Raw genomic sequence first — 13,795 nt, 5'->3', positions numbered from 1 at the left:
GGTATAGCTAATATTGCTTGTCATAAAAAAAATTTAAACTGGTGGACCCCACCAACTCCTCTGCCTGTTGCTCCGTCCTCCTTGACCTTGGGCACATCCCTTTGTGTCTCTGCCACACTGTCCTTTGCTCTAAGATGGGTGAGATCAAAGAGCTCCTTTCCAGCCTCCTGAGGGAGAAGGGCAGATCAGCAGGACAATATCATGTTGGGGTCTTGGTCTGTCACCAGTGGGGCTGTGCAGACACTGGACTGCCTTCAGCTGGGTTTCTTCCTAGCCCAGGGCACGAGGAGAAGGCAAGACCAGCACAGGGCAGGTGAGAGCAGCCATTGGCAGAGAGGGTGAGCGGAGCTAAGTTCCTGGAGCAGTGAGGTGCAGGGTACTGGGATGTTGTGAACCAGCCCCAGGCATGTGGGGCAGTCTGGAACATCTCAACTCATCTCACATTTGGCTGGGGTTTAGTTTTTGATGCAGAATCCTGTTTGCAGCGAGCGCGGTGTTGCGGTTCCTGGTACCGCAGAGTGCGGAGGCGAATGCTGAGCTGCAGGCTGTGCTGAGAGCTGCCTCTGGCTGGGCAGGGGGAGAGCTGGCTGGCTGTGACCAGCATGGCACAGCATGGCACAGCACGGCCGGGCTCTGCCATCCTCAGGCACCGCAGAGGCACCTGGGCAGGGCGGTGTGGCCAGTGGGAGCTCGGCTGTCACCGGCCACAGCTGGGGTGTGCAAGCTCAGGGCTGGCAGCACAGCAGGGCTTGGCACAGCCCCATGCTGGACAACATCTCCTTTAAGACCTGCACTCAGAAAAATCTAGAGCATCCCCTGGAGAGAGGGCCACAAAGGCCCCAGCCTGGATGGGCAGAGGGCTCAGGGCACAGCCTGCTCTTGGCTCCAGTGCCCTCTTGCTCCCGGAGCTTTCCAAGCTGCCCGGCTCAGAGGCTGTTTGTCTGCAGCTTGACCGCCTCCCCCGCCCGTCTACTCCGCTTCCTCATTCTCGGAGCTGGGTTGAGCAAGAGCAGAGCGGAGCCTCCTCGGGATCAGGGTGAGGCCGGGGGGGGCCTCCAGTTCCAAGTTCCTTTTTTGTTGATGTTGGTTTTTTTCCCCTCTATTTTTTTCTCTCCTTCTTTGCTCTGCACACAAAGCTGGGCTATGATGAAACTCCAGCTCTGCCTTGCTCACAGCATTCATGCACGGCACATGCTGGAAATAATTGTCCTTGGTGGAGCTCTGCAAACTGCAGAGTGATTTAACTGAAAAGAGGTGGAGAGGAGTTTTATTTCTACACATGTTGTTTGAGGCTCATTGCAGCCCCAGGTTTACCTACAAGGGGGATCGGAAGCAGGCGTGGGCTCAGGCTGCATCTGCAAGCCCTGTGATCATGGCCAAGCCTGAGTTAATGTCTCTTGCTATTCAGGAGCACTTTTTACACAGAGCTTGACATGGCTTTGGTCTTCTTAGCCCCAAGCTGTGGCTGCCTGCAATGCCCCAAGTTGTGCAAGCACTGCAATGGGCTCAGTATCAACCCTGCTGTTGGTTTCTCCAAGTTTGGGATCAGATGCTACAGTGGGAATTTTTGTAGGTGCCAAGTCATGCTGATAAGGGAAATATGTTGGGTGCTCACTGAGTGTAGAGTGTTCCTCACAACCTGGCCTTAAGCCACAGGTGATTTTGTGAATCTTGCTTTACATTTTTAGATGAACAAACAAGCTGGGAACACCTGTCTTGTCCATTGCATTGTTTTGATAGGCAGAGGGAAGCATAAGCTGAAAGAGGAGGATTGGCTCCAGGACCTTTTGGAAGTGTTTGGAGCTAGGATTTTGTCTGATCTGCTTTATGGAGAGGGTCCAACTTTACAGGGCACAGATGTAGAAGCCCCACCATAAAACCATTTTGAGATTTTGTCTTGCCTAATGAGAGCTCCCTGTCCTGTGCCAGCAGGAGTTGTGTGTGCAGAGTGTGTTCCCAGCACCATTCAGGATATAACTCATTCTTTGGTTTGCTCATTATTCATACCACGTCCTCCTTCTCCAGTTCACACAACAGAACTGCAATTTGTCAGGATGTGTTGTGGAATTTCTGTCCACAAAACTAATTTTTCTTCAAACTTCCCATTCTTTCCAATTGCCAACCCATCTTCCTGTGACACTGCTCTTGGTCACTGTTGTTGTTCATCTCATCTGGCTTAGCACTTTGCAGCTGGTCAAAGTCAGATGTGAGTGTCTTCTGATCCCATTGGAATAAAGACCAAATCCTTTTGCTGTGAAAAGTTGGGGCACAACCATCCACCCCTTGGTGAGGAGGACCTTGCCACTGCTTTTTTGGTTTCACCAACTTCTATTCTCTTCTCTTCTGGTGTGAGGAACAATGCACAACCTCTAAACTGTTTTCTCCTACCAATTCAGGAAGATGTGACCTCACATGTTCTTCTCGGAGCTCTGCAGAAAGAGGCTTTTGCATTATTTACTCTGTTTTGGAGCTGGAGCCAGACCTGACTCTGGGCTTGTTCAGCTCAAGGCAATAGAGGTGGGAGTGAAGCCCTCCCAGTAACACCACTGGAGCTGGGCTCAGGTTTCTTCCCTGGCTGGTTCTCCTGGCTCAGCAGAGTCCAGCCCTGTTCCCTCCTGGTGTAACGCTGACATGGGAGTTTTTAGCTCCGTTCAGCCCTGGTGTGGCTTCCCCAACCACCACCCACCAGTCAGGCTTTGTGCTTGGGGAGCTCCATCCCAGCTGACCTGGGGCCAACCAGCCCTTTGCAGGCACTCGGTGGTGAGGCAGAGCCAAATTTTTGACTTCTGGCCCTTCAGCAGTGGCCAGGGTCGGTGTGGGGTGGGGAGGAGGAGGAGGAGGAGAAGGGCTGCAATGTCAGCCCCAGTTGGAGTCCCCCCACCCCCGCGCCCAGGGAAGAGATGCCAGTGAGGTTCTTTGCCCGCTGGCAGCCGACTTTGCCCCCATCCATCCACCCTTTCTGAAGCACCGAGCCGGGAGTGGGGGATCCATTCAACACCTGCTTTCCTCTCCCCTTCCTGCCGCCCTCATCCCCCTAATTCCCCCCCAGAAAAAAAATCTTGCATCATCTAAAAAAACCCCACATTCTCTCTGGCTGCTTTTTCTTGCTAACCTCCGCTCGCTTTGCCTCTCCTCCCCTCCCTCCCTCCTCTCCATCTCCCTCCCTCCCTCTCTCTGGGGGGAAAAAAGGTCATTGCGCAAATGATTAGTCAGAGCTCAGTTGCTGTAGCAACCGGCTGCTGGAACTGGGACAGGCGTGCAGCGAGGACAACGGAGAGGTCGAGCATCAGCCGGGCTGGGGGAGCCCAGCCTTTGTATGTGCCCGGCAGCCGGGGCGCTGCGAGCCCCCGCTCCACGCCACGCGTGGGGCCCTTCCCGCGGCAGCCCCGACCAAGCTCGGCCGCCGCACGTTCGTTTGCCGGCATCTCGATGCCACCGTGGGGTCGGTAGGGCCTTGGTGTTTCTCCGGTCTCTCTTGGCGTGGTGGCACCGTCCCTGGCCGTGAGGGAGGGTCCTGCCCTCGGCAGAGTGGCCATGGAGTGGGGCACGTCGTGGGTTCCTCCAGGGAACGCATGCCGCTGGGGTTCAGGGCTCCTTGTCCTCTTGCAACATCCCACACATGAAATATGAAGCCAAGTTCCTCCTGATCCTTCACGAGGAACCAGCCGTTAACTGTGTCCTGCCCAATTCCAGTTCCAGAGTGCTGCAGTCCCTCTGCCTTCAGTCCCCAGGCAGCTTCAGACAGAGGCTTTTCCAAATCTCCCTTCTTTTCTCCCTGCCCTAAACTTGAGGACAGCAGCCTGGCACGCAGCATCCATGGGCTGCTTGGCCTTGGAGGGCAGAGCAAGGGCTCTTTCGGGAACACTCGGGCCACATGCACGGTGGTTTCCATCACTGTGGTCAGGATCGTCCAGTGGTGTTTTGCCAAGGTTGCTGGGGGCCCTGCAGTGCTGGCTCAGCCTGCCCCAGCCTGGGCAGTGGGGCCGAGGAGGGTCAGTGGCAGAACCAGTGGCAGAACAGGCACAGCCCCCTCCAGCTGTCTGTGGGATCCCGTGCTGTGCTGCAGGACCAGGGAGGATGGAGGGGGGACCCCACCCCAGTCCCTGCCCTGGGCACTGCAGCACCTCAGCTCTCCCCCACAGCCTCCAAAGTGCTGCTCCATGGGCCCTTCAGGGGACCCCGTGTGTGAATCTGTTCCAGTCACCAGCTCCCTGCCCTGGAGAAAATATCAGCTCTAAATTGTGTGGGGTGAGAGTGCCTTGACACTGGACTGCCTCTATCCCTGCTGTTCCATTTGCACACCAGTCCTTCAGGGGCTGAAGGCCAGTTTATTTCCCAGTGTGCACTGCCTGGGTATTTGAGTAAGCTGCTCCTTGCTCTTTGTGTGTTGAGCAGTGATTTGGGGTCTTGCTTCCATCTGGGATGTGCCTGGAGTGTGAATGGGCTGGAGGTTGCAGGGGGCTTTGAGACACCCAAAGGAAAGTGCTGGGGTGGGGTGATGTGGGGGACAGCTGGAATTTGGTGCAAGTACTGCTGGGGAGGGGATATAAAACCTCTGCTTTGGACTCTGGGCAGGATTTTGGGAATGTCTTTGGTCTCTTGCTCAAGGTTGAGCTCTGTGCATCCATCTAGAAAGCTGTGGGCTGGCGTCCTCAAGCCTAGGAAATTATTTTAGTCTGACTTTGTGGGAAACAGCAGGAAAGGGCTATTTATGCAGAAAATGGCTTCCAATAAACACGCTTCCTTTGGGAGTGGAGAGAAATTGCTGAGATGTGCTGGAAGTCTTTTCCCTTTCCTGGGACTGTCCTTATTGCCAGGAGCGAGCCAGCCACGCGGCACGACCACGCCGGCGCTCGGCGACGTTCACTGCCCTGCCTCAAACCCCTGTCCCCAGCTCTCCATCACCCTGTGGGTGCAGAGGGGCTTTCAAGGGCACCTCTTACTCTGCCTCGCCCACTGATGCTCCTCTTGGTCCTATCAATGGTCCTCCAAACCTCTTGAGATTTCCCTTGGATGCCAGCATTTCCTTCTTTCCTCCATTTTTGTGGAGCTGTGTGTTTGCAGAGCACTGGCAGGGGGGTGCTGGTTTCAGGGCTTTTTACCTCATGGTTGCAGAGAGGAGCTTAGCAGAGTGATGTCAGAGTGGCCTACAGGCTTGAAAGCCAACAGGGAAATCAAATCTCATTATTTTAAAGGCTCTTTCTTCCCTGATTTTTCTAGTGTCTGGAAATCTTCAGGAGCTCTAAATGTTTGGAGTTTGCCATGCTGTTTTGCTGTGTTTCAGTCCTTTGGAGGTGGTGAGTAAACCCTGCAGATTCAGCCCAGGTCACTAATATTTCAGATTATTGAAAATAACAAAAGAAAGGAAGAGTGAATGAATCTGAAGCCTCCAGGAGAGGGCCAAAACTCCCTGTGACTCACTCAAACACTATTTCTGAGCTTGAAAACACAAAATGGTGCCTGTTTCTTGCTGCTCCTTGCAATGGGCCAGGAGATCATAACCATCCAGAACATGGTTTGGGTTATAAGGCTGCCAGGTTCACATTTTCTTCTACAGATTCTGTCTCTCAAACTCCTCCTCTCTCCTGAAGGACCCTCAAGAAGTGTTTGTGTCACCCTTTGAAAGCATCAACCCTATTCTGAGCATCCATGAGCTGGAAGAGGAATGGAGAAAGCACTCAGGGTTTTTCCCTTTATGGATGATATCCAATTAAGGCTTCAAGTAATCAGCACTGTCTACGATAATTTGGAGCACATCCATGACTGTATGAGAGCTTCCTGCACAGAAAGGACATAAGAGGGGAGAGCTGGGGAACATTCTAGTGACAGAGGTGATGCAATCCAAGGGGATGGGGAAGCTTTAAAGCCATTTGGCAAAGAAAGTGTTTGCAGTTTCACCCATAGCCCTGCAGCACCGCTCTTCATTGGGAACCACCTGCAGAGCAGGATGTGTTCCATGCCTGCAGAGAATCCCTGAAGTGGGGTGGGATGTGACCTGGGCTGGCTGAGCCTCTCCTGGCAGGAGCAGCCGGGAAGGGGAGCACACAGGAGAAGGCATGCAGCCCTTCCCTCAGCTCTCTCATCTCAGTGAGTGTGTGCTCCTCCAAGTAAATGTACTCACGAGCATTTGTCAGTGATTGCCATGGAAGGAGGCAAAAATCTATAACCTGGGGTCAGGCCTTTCTTCCAGGCTCTCATGTCATGAGATTCTCTCCACCTCCTCCCTCAAACTGCAGGGAGCAGCCCCTCTGTGCTGTGTCTCATCTCGCTGACACGGCTTGGCTGTAGCCCGTGTCCAGGAGGTCGCTGGCAGACGTCGGCTGTCGCTGGAAAATAGCTGGAGTGGCGTCCTGGGGATGCCAGGGGTGCAGGCAGCTCGAAGTGACCCCGTCACTGCAGCTGCCCTGATGGGTGAGTGCCACGTGCTGCCAGCGCTGCCAGCCCAGGCTCTGCCGCGGCGGGGTGGGCAATGCTCCTCGCTGGGGTCTGTCAAGGGAAATCCACCATGGAGTTAATGTGTGCTCTGCTTCCAGCCCTCCTTTGTTAAGGGGTTTGGCCCGGTGCCACGCGGGGAGCGCGGCAGGCAGTGCTGGGGGCCAGCAGGGACAGCTTTTGTTCAACATTGTGGCTCCTCCATGGAAAGGACGGTTGGCCAAAATGGGGCGCGTGCGAGCGCGGCAGCCGCTCCGCCTGGGGAGGAGCCCAGCTGCTCTCTCTTCGGCATTGAATTCCCTGGGGCTTTGTGGGAGCACGAGGAAGCTGCTCAGTCCCAAACCCCGCTGGAGATTTCTCTCATGTTGTGGCAGAGTGCTGCTCCCCGTGTAGGCTGAGTGGGTGCTCGGGTGTCCCATCTGTAACGCCCAGGAGAGAACTGCCTGGATCTTCCCTCGATTCAGTGGCATTGGGGCAGTGGGTGGCTGTGACATGAGACAGCTCCTCTGCCTGTCCTGGGTCAGGGCCAGGTCCTGTTCAGCTTTAAGCTGAGCACAGCTAGCAGACCGCCGGATTTGGCCATCTCCATCTGCTGGAAACACTCCCTGGTTTTGCCCAGCCTTTGTTTCCTCCCAGCTCCTCGTTATTTTTCATGGCGTTTTCCCTTCTGACTCTTGTGCTGCTCGAGGCTGTTGGTGCAAGCTCAGCATTTGGGCTCGTGCTTGTTCAGCTGAACACGGATCTGTGCGAGCTGGGCTCTTTTGTGTGCTCCCCAGCACAAGGGGTCCCAAAGAGCGAGGCTTAGCCCCACCTTGGCTCTTTAACAACAGCGGGGACAGCACGTCCACGTGAACCCGACCCCAAAACGGCCCGCGGGGAATGACGCAGCGAAGGTGAAATTTCAAAGGGAGACGGGAAGTGCATGGCAGGAGCAGGGGAAACAGAGGAGAGAATAGCCGGAGCTGACCTCAGCAGGGAGGGGAGCCCGGCCGCACGCATGGAAGGGAAATGGGAAAAGGATACAGCTGGGACCGGCCGCGACACCCGTGTGCTCTGCCCCAGCAGTGTCCCGCTTCCCGCCTTTCCCCCAGGATGGGCTGGGGCCATGGGCCGGGCCAGGGCTGGCTCCCAGCACACCGGGGCTCCTGGAAGCATCCACCGGGAATTGCCTCAAATGCACCCATCGGGGCAGCTCCGGAGCGCGGCCATCGGCAACCAGGGGTGCTCTTGGGCATCCCCATGTGCCAGGAGCTGGCAGCCAGGAAACAGCCCTGCTCTGGTGACCGTCAGCTCCGGCTCGCTGCGGACCCGCCCCGGGTGCGCTCAGGGGTGCGCTCAGGGGCGGCACGGGGCCGATCTCGTCCTCCCAACCTTCCCCGGGCCGGAGCGGCAGCCGGAGGTGTCACCGCCGTCAGGGCCGCCTGTCGAGAAGCGGCACAGGCCATCCCAGGGTAGCTGCTGTCCCTTCCAGCGCTCTCGGTTTTGCCCAGGGACGGATGACTTTTTTTTTTTCTTTCTTTTTTTTTTTTTAACATGTGGAGTTTTATTTTGAGCTGGAAAAAAAAACCCAGCCTTTAAAAAACAAACACAGACAAAGTTTTTTTTTTTTGTGAAAAATACTCAACATAATGGGATTTTTTTTTCTTTTTTTTCTTCTTCATGAAACTATGAAATTTCTAAATGAAGGGTTCCTTCTGTCCTTCTGCTCTTCCCCCCTCAATCTTCAGTGAAATTTCTCCTTTCCCTAAATCCCCATTTTTCTCCTCAGGATATGCTCTTTCAGGAGGAGGCACAGCAATTATAAAGACTGCTCTGTTTTTTTCTGGATTTTTTTTACCAAAATAGTAGAAAATTTATTAAAACATCCCTTTTGAACCTGTTACAATGGAATGAAATTAATTTTGGTTTTTTCCCCCTTCTTCCAACTAGTTCTCATCTGTTCTTAGTCTTTAGGGTGGGAGAATTGGGATAATAAATGGCAGAAAGCAGATCCTACTCTTTCTTTACTCAAGGGGAAGATTTTTCCATCCCAGTTGAACTCTTCCTTTGGGGCTGGAGGGCACCCAAAAGCCAACATCTGGAGAGGTTCACGCTTCTGACCTTCTTTTCCCTCCAGTGAAGGGATGTACAGAAGGCTTTGGGGCTGTGGGAGGCCTGGGATTGTCCCAGGGATGGTCAGGGTGGATGTGAGGACTTGAGAGCTGGACAGCAGAAATCCAGCTCTGTTCTGGGCTCTCCAGCAGCATTTCCCAGGTGACCTTGGGGAAGTCACTTTGTCACTCTTCACATTCATTTCCCTGCCTCAGAGGAGGAGAGCACTTTCTTTGCACCTGTGGGCTTAGGCCGGCATCTGATACCTTTTGATCACTGAGTTGCCACAGGAATTTGATCAGCCCCCATTGACTCAGTTGAAGCAGAGGACAGTAGTTTTCCTTCCAGGCTGGAAGTACATTGGCTGCTTTTCAAAAGGAGCTACTGGTTTCTTAGAGCTGAAGGCACTGGAGGTGGGGATGCTTCTATCCTTAGACAACACAGCTCTCTGCACCCTCTTGGCACCCAGGAACATCCAACCAGCATCCGCATTGCAGAAATTTATCCTCCCTGGTGATCTGAGGGTCTCTCCTGACCCAACACAGGAACCTTCACAAGCTTGGGGACACAGGGCACAACTCTTGGGCTTTAGAAGAAAACACTTGAGACCACAACAGGCTGAGGTCACATCTTCCAATGCACAAGTCTGGGCTCAGCAGACTAATTCAGCCACCCAAATTAAAGTCATGTCACAGAGATCCTGTCAGAGTAGGTGCTGCTCCTCTGCCTTGAATACACAGCCCATCACTTGGAGGGGGACCTGACGAGGAGCTCTCAGGACTGGACTGGTGTTTTTGTGCATGGCAGCCTCTTTTCTCAAACTGAGGGGGAAATATTGGGCTCACAGACAGCGGCTGGTGCAGCCCATGAGGGAGCCTTGGAACCCCTGGAGCAGGAAAGGGCAGCAAAGCAAACGCGCTTTGTCCAGGCTATTTATTTTGTGCTGGGGTAAGGGTTTTTTTTTCATTTCAGACATGCGATGAGCGTGTTACTCAGCCATGACTCGAGAACTTGTGAGCAATAAAGTCATCCTGAAGTCTGCCAAAAAAAATCTTCTTAGCACACCCACCTCATCACACGTTCCCACTGTAGCTACTTTGGTGCGATCTGCCGCGGAAAGGCGGCTACCTCGCGGGGAGGCTGCGGTAGCCATCTGCCTCGTGGCAGTGGCCCGTGGATGAACCCGTGCCCATCGGCACAGTGCCACGGGTGTCACCTGCCTGGTGACTGGGACCCTTCACAATCATCGTCACAAAGATGGTGGGCTGGAGCTTGCTCCAAAAGCTGAGAGAAAACAGAGCTGGAAGGGGCTGTGTAGACTGGTGTAATTTTCCGTCTGTAGCAAGGGCTGGGTTTGGGGTTTGGAATGTTGGTTTTGACCTTTTGGGGTCAAGACTGACCTGAGACCTCCATGAGGAGGAGAGCCCTGGACACATTCCTCTTCCTGCCCTGAGTCAAACCAGCTCCAGCAGGGTTGGCTGGATGAGGATGACTTGAGGCTCCAGAGCCCTGCACCAGCCACCTCTGCAGTCTGGGAGTGGTGATGAGCAGTGGTGAATCCTCCAGACTGCAGAAGAGGAAACATGCACTAGCAAACCAGGAGAGTGCTGTTGGAAGTGCCTGAGAAAATGTACATTGGTTCTAAAATTTGCATTTTTGGTTCCTTGAATAAGGAGTCAGGTCCAAGGTCCCCATGTGTGAACCCTCACCCTCTGGCTGGCCACTCTGCCTGTGGGGTAGTGCAGCCCTCCACTCAGGTGCCAGTGGCTCTGGAACTGGGAAGCTCGTGGAGCTGGATATCTTGGCTTGCTGTGCTCTGCTGAAGGCAGGATGGGTCAGGGATAGAAACAACCCCATGTCAGTGGGGTGGGATGCAAGGGATGGTCTTGGGGATGTCCCAGCACCAGTGGGGAGGTGGGACCATGCAGAACCCCCTCACCTGAACTACCAGGGTAAGAACTGCCTCTTCCATGGCTTCCTCTCCCCACCCCTTCCCTGCACCGAGGCTCTAAATAATTGATAACACTGATAAATAATAGATCTTGTATTTGCTCCTTCTCTGTCTCTGGCAGGGCGTGTGCGCTCGCAGCCTGGCGCTGCTGCATGAGGGTTACGGGGATGGGGAGCGCGGCTGTTGGGCCGGTGTAGGGAGCTCTGCAGCGGGGAGAGCATTCCGGGGAGATAAAGGGCTGGTTTGATGTGTGTTCATGTGGCGGGGCTGTTTTGCCTTGCATGCCTTTCTCTTTTGCTTTATTTTTTTCCTGGAGTGAAGCCTGGCGCCAGCAGTCTGGAACCAGCCTGACAAGCTTTTGAGTTATGGAAAGGGGGAGGAAGGGGGGAGGAGAGAGAAAGAGGGAGCGAGAGAGGCAGGGAGGAGGAGGGCGAAGGCAGAGGGAGGCAGCTGGGATGTGGATTATTAGGGGAGAACAAGAATACACACAAGAGGCTGGTGGGGTGAGGGCTGGGGGCTACCGAGGCTTTTGGGGAGGGGATGGAGCTGGCTTCGAGCAAACGTTTCAAAGGAGATTTTTTTTTTTTTTTTTTTTTTTTTTTTTTTTTTTTTTTTTTTTTTTGCGTGGAGGGGAGAGGGGGAATTGAGTCATTTTGGGCATGAAACGCAAACCTCGCCGCGTCAAGGAACAAGGAAGTTTTTTAAAGCGCCAATTAAAGGGCTCGGAGAGGTCCGGGGCTTTTAAACAGCCTTGGGAAGGGGGGGTTCCTGGCCGGCGTTCAGACTGCCGTCCCATCAGGACATTCCTTTCTGCTGAACGCTGCTGCTCCCGGCCCTCTTCTCCTCCTTTTCCAAGCTGCCGTCGAATCCCTTCCAACTCCCGCGTCCGAACCCGGGGAACTTTGCTCCGTTTCATCTCTCGCCGCCTGCCTCCCCCCGGCCCCGGCCTGTGCTCGGCGCTTTGATCACTGAGCTGCCTGCGCAGAGAGCCCCGAACCCCCGCACCCCGCACCCCCGGGACGCAGGCGCCAGCAGCCCCTGCAGCGGCTGGCATGGCCAAAAACTCCCCCCTGCCTTGATGGAGACCCCCGTCTGCCATCACATCTCTGCTCGGGGAAGGCAGCTGCTTCATGGAATTGGTCTCTGCAATGCTGGGGGAGAGGGCTCAGTGCCCAAGGACAGAGACCTGGCCCCACAGAATGGGAGGGGGCGAACTTGCCCCTCCCGTACGGGCTGTGAGGGGGGTTGGTTAGGCAGCGTGTTTGGAAAGGTCCCGTCAGGGTGCCCACAGCTGGGAGAGCCATGTGGTGCCCATGAGGGCTCCTCCTGTGCTACTTCGAGGGGGGGTCACGGCGCTGGCAGCAGCGTAGCCAGAGTCTGGAGCAAATTCGCTGGAGCAGGGGGATGGCAGCAGAGGCTGCAGCAGCTCCATGGCGTGTTTTCCACTCTGAGACCCCCTCTTCACCTCCTGGGGGTGACCAGCAGCAAGAGGCATAGGAGGGGACACAGCCTTGCTGCTTCAGCCCACCTTTTGAATGGGGAGAGAGCCGTGGCACACCAAGGAGTGCCGTGCCTGCGCTCCGGGGGAAATCCTGAGTGCTGGCCAGGGGACGGGGATTTGGAGCTGCTTTGCAGGGGCTTTGTTTGGTTTGGTTTCAGCGCAGCCTATTTAACTCCAACAACTGGTGAAGGCTGGGGAGAAAAGAGCTCTTTGTTACAGGCTGAACAGCCCCAGGTCTTTAACTCAGCTTGTGGGAAGAGCTCTGAGAAGTTGAGATAGCCCAGGGACGGGCTGATTTTGGGATGGGCAGATTTTATATCACTCACACCTCTAAACTGAAGAATGAGAGTGAGGGTTTGAATACCCAGCTCCCAAAAAAAGCCCAGCACAAGCCCTGTGAGCACCACCACCATCTGCCAAGTCTTTGTCTTTGCAGAGGAGGTGGAAGGGGGAACACCCAGTTTTCTGAAATCTCCATTACAGGTTGCCTCTGAGCTGCAGCTCTTCACAAAAAATACTTCTTTCTCTGGGTTTCCAGGAAGCAAAATGTTGCCCTCCGCTGTTTGCAGCATTGCTGGAACAGAGAACTCACTGCGTCCGAGCCAGTCCAGTGCTTTGCTCATGTCACATCCATGGCACTGGTCAGGGGATTTGGAGAGAGACAGCTCCCACCCAGCCCACAGATGCTGCAAAGACCTCCAGAAGGTCCTAAAATCCTTCCTGAGCCACCAGGAGTGATGGCCTCCCACTCTCAGGGTGAGCTGCTCCTGCCCTGGCACCTTGGCATGGGACTGAGACGTGGAGTTGACCATGGGTTCAGCTGGGTTGTCTTCACTCTGAGGGGTCCAACCAAGACCAACCTCCTCACACGTGGTGTTTCACAAGAAAACAGTGCAAAGCAGCTCAGTTGTGCATCCTTGGTCCAAATTCCTTATTTTTCCCTTCTCTTTTTCCTTGGTGACTCTTCAAGCTCCTTCTGGTAACTTCAGAACTATGCTGGCAAAATTGTCCCCCTGCTCCTCCCTGCTAGAGATGCAACACAGATGGATGCATGCCTTTTATAGACCTTCAACATCTGAGTGCTGGGAGTCTTAAACCAGTTAGTGGAGGGAGTCACTACTTTTTCTTGTATGTGGAAACTGAGGTATAGGCTACTTGTCCAGGTGAAAGGAAATCAGATTTTAGGGCCAAGGGACACAATTTCAGTTGGAAACCTTTGCTTCATCAGCTTCCCTGGAATTTCTTGAGATGTTTCCATGAGGGAGGAGACCCTTTCTCCCTTCTTCTTGCCCAGAAAGGATCAGAAGTCAGGGACAGAGCTGACAACATGGCACAGTGGACCCATGACCTCCCTTCTTGTACAAGGGGCCACAGGCAGAAATAAAACACAGTTCAGGGCTGGTGGTGCTGGAGGAGCTGGGGAAGAGCAAGATGAGTCTTGGTGGGGAGACCATGCTCACCTTTCATATTCTAATGCCTTGCCTTTTCCTGATTTGTGAGCTCTTGGGAGTCCTGCTGGGAATTCGCTAGAACGGAGGCACACGCTGCCGTCCCTCGGTAAATTACACAGAGATATAATGAAGGAGGAGAAATCAGTTACTCTGTGACTGTGGCTCCCCAGGGGACCTTAATTCAAATATTTGTGGAGCTGAGCAAGTGGGGCGTTGGGGAGCCGCCGAGTTGGAGTGTCTCTCGACAGGTTGCTTGCAGGTGGTTGGTGATGGGGAGGCAGCACTGTGGGATACAGGATGCATCCCCAAAGAGGCTTCAGGTTCTTGAAGGGTGTCCTTAGGGTTAAGGTTAGGGTTAGATGGAAGAGG

The 13,795-nt window shown here is 54.4% G+C and overlaps 1 long non-coding RNA gene across 8 annotated transcripts in view; it reads left to right on the top strand.

The window, feature by feature from the left end:
- Nucleotides 1-13,795, top strand: part of LOC127060215 (uncharacterized) — a 99,252-nt gene that overhangs the window by 64,902 nt on the left and 20,555 nt on the right. For 5 of the 8 annotated variants that reach the window (XR_007778961.1, XR_007778962.1, XR_007778960.1 and 2 more), the window contains exon 3: nt 5,221-5,297. The exons of 2 other annotated variants lie outside the window; for them this stretch is intronic. This is a non-coding gene — a long non-coding RNA (uncharacterized LOC127060215). Of the gene's footprint in view, nt 1-5,220; nt 5,298-6,231; nt 6,412-13,795 lie in introns of those variants that run through there. One more of the 8 variants, XR_007778959.1, reaches the window with a different exon arrangement.

This window comes from Serinus canaria, chromosome 17 (assembly GCF_022539315.1).
Source record: "Serinus canaria isolate serCan28SL12 chromosome 17, serCan2020, whole genome shotgun sequence".
NCBI classification, from domain to species: domain Eukaryota; kingdom Metazoa; phylum Chordata; class Aves; order Passeriformes; family Fringillidae; genus Serinus; species Serinus canaria.
This window is presented reverse-complemented; position numbering and strand designations above follow the sequence as displayed.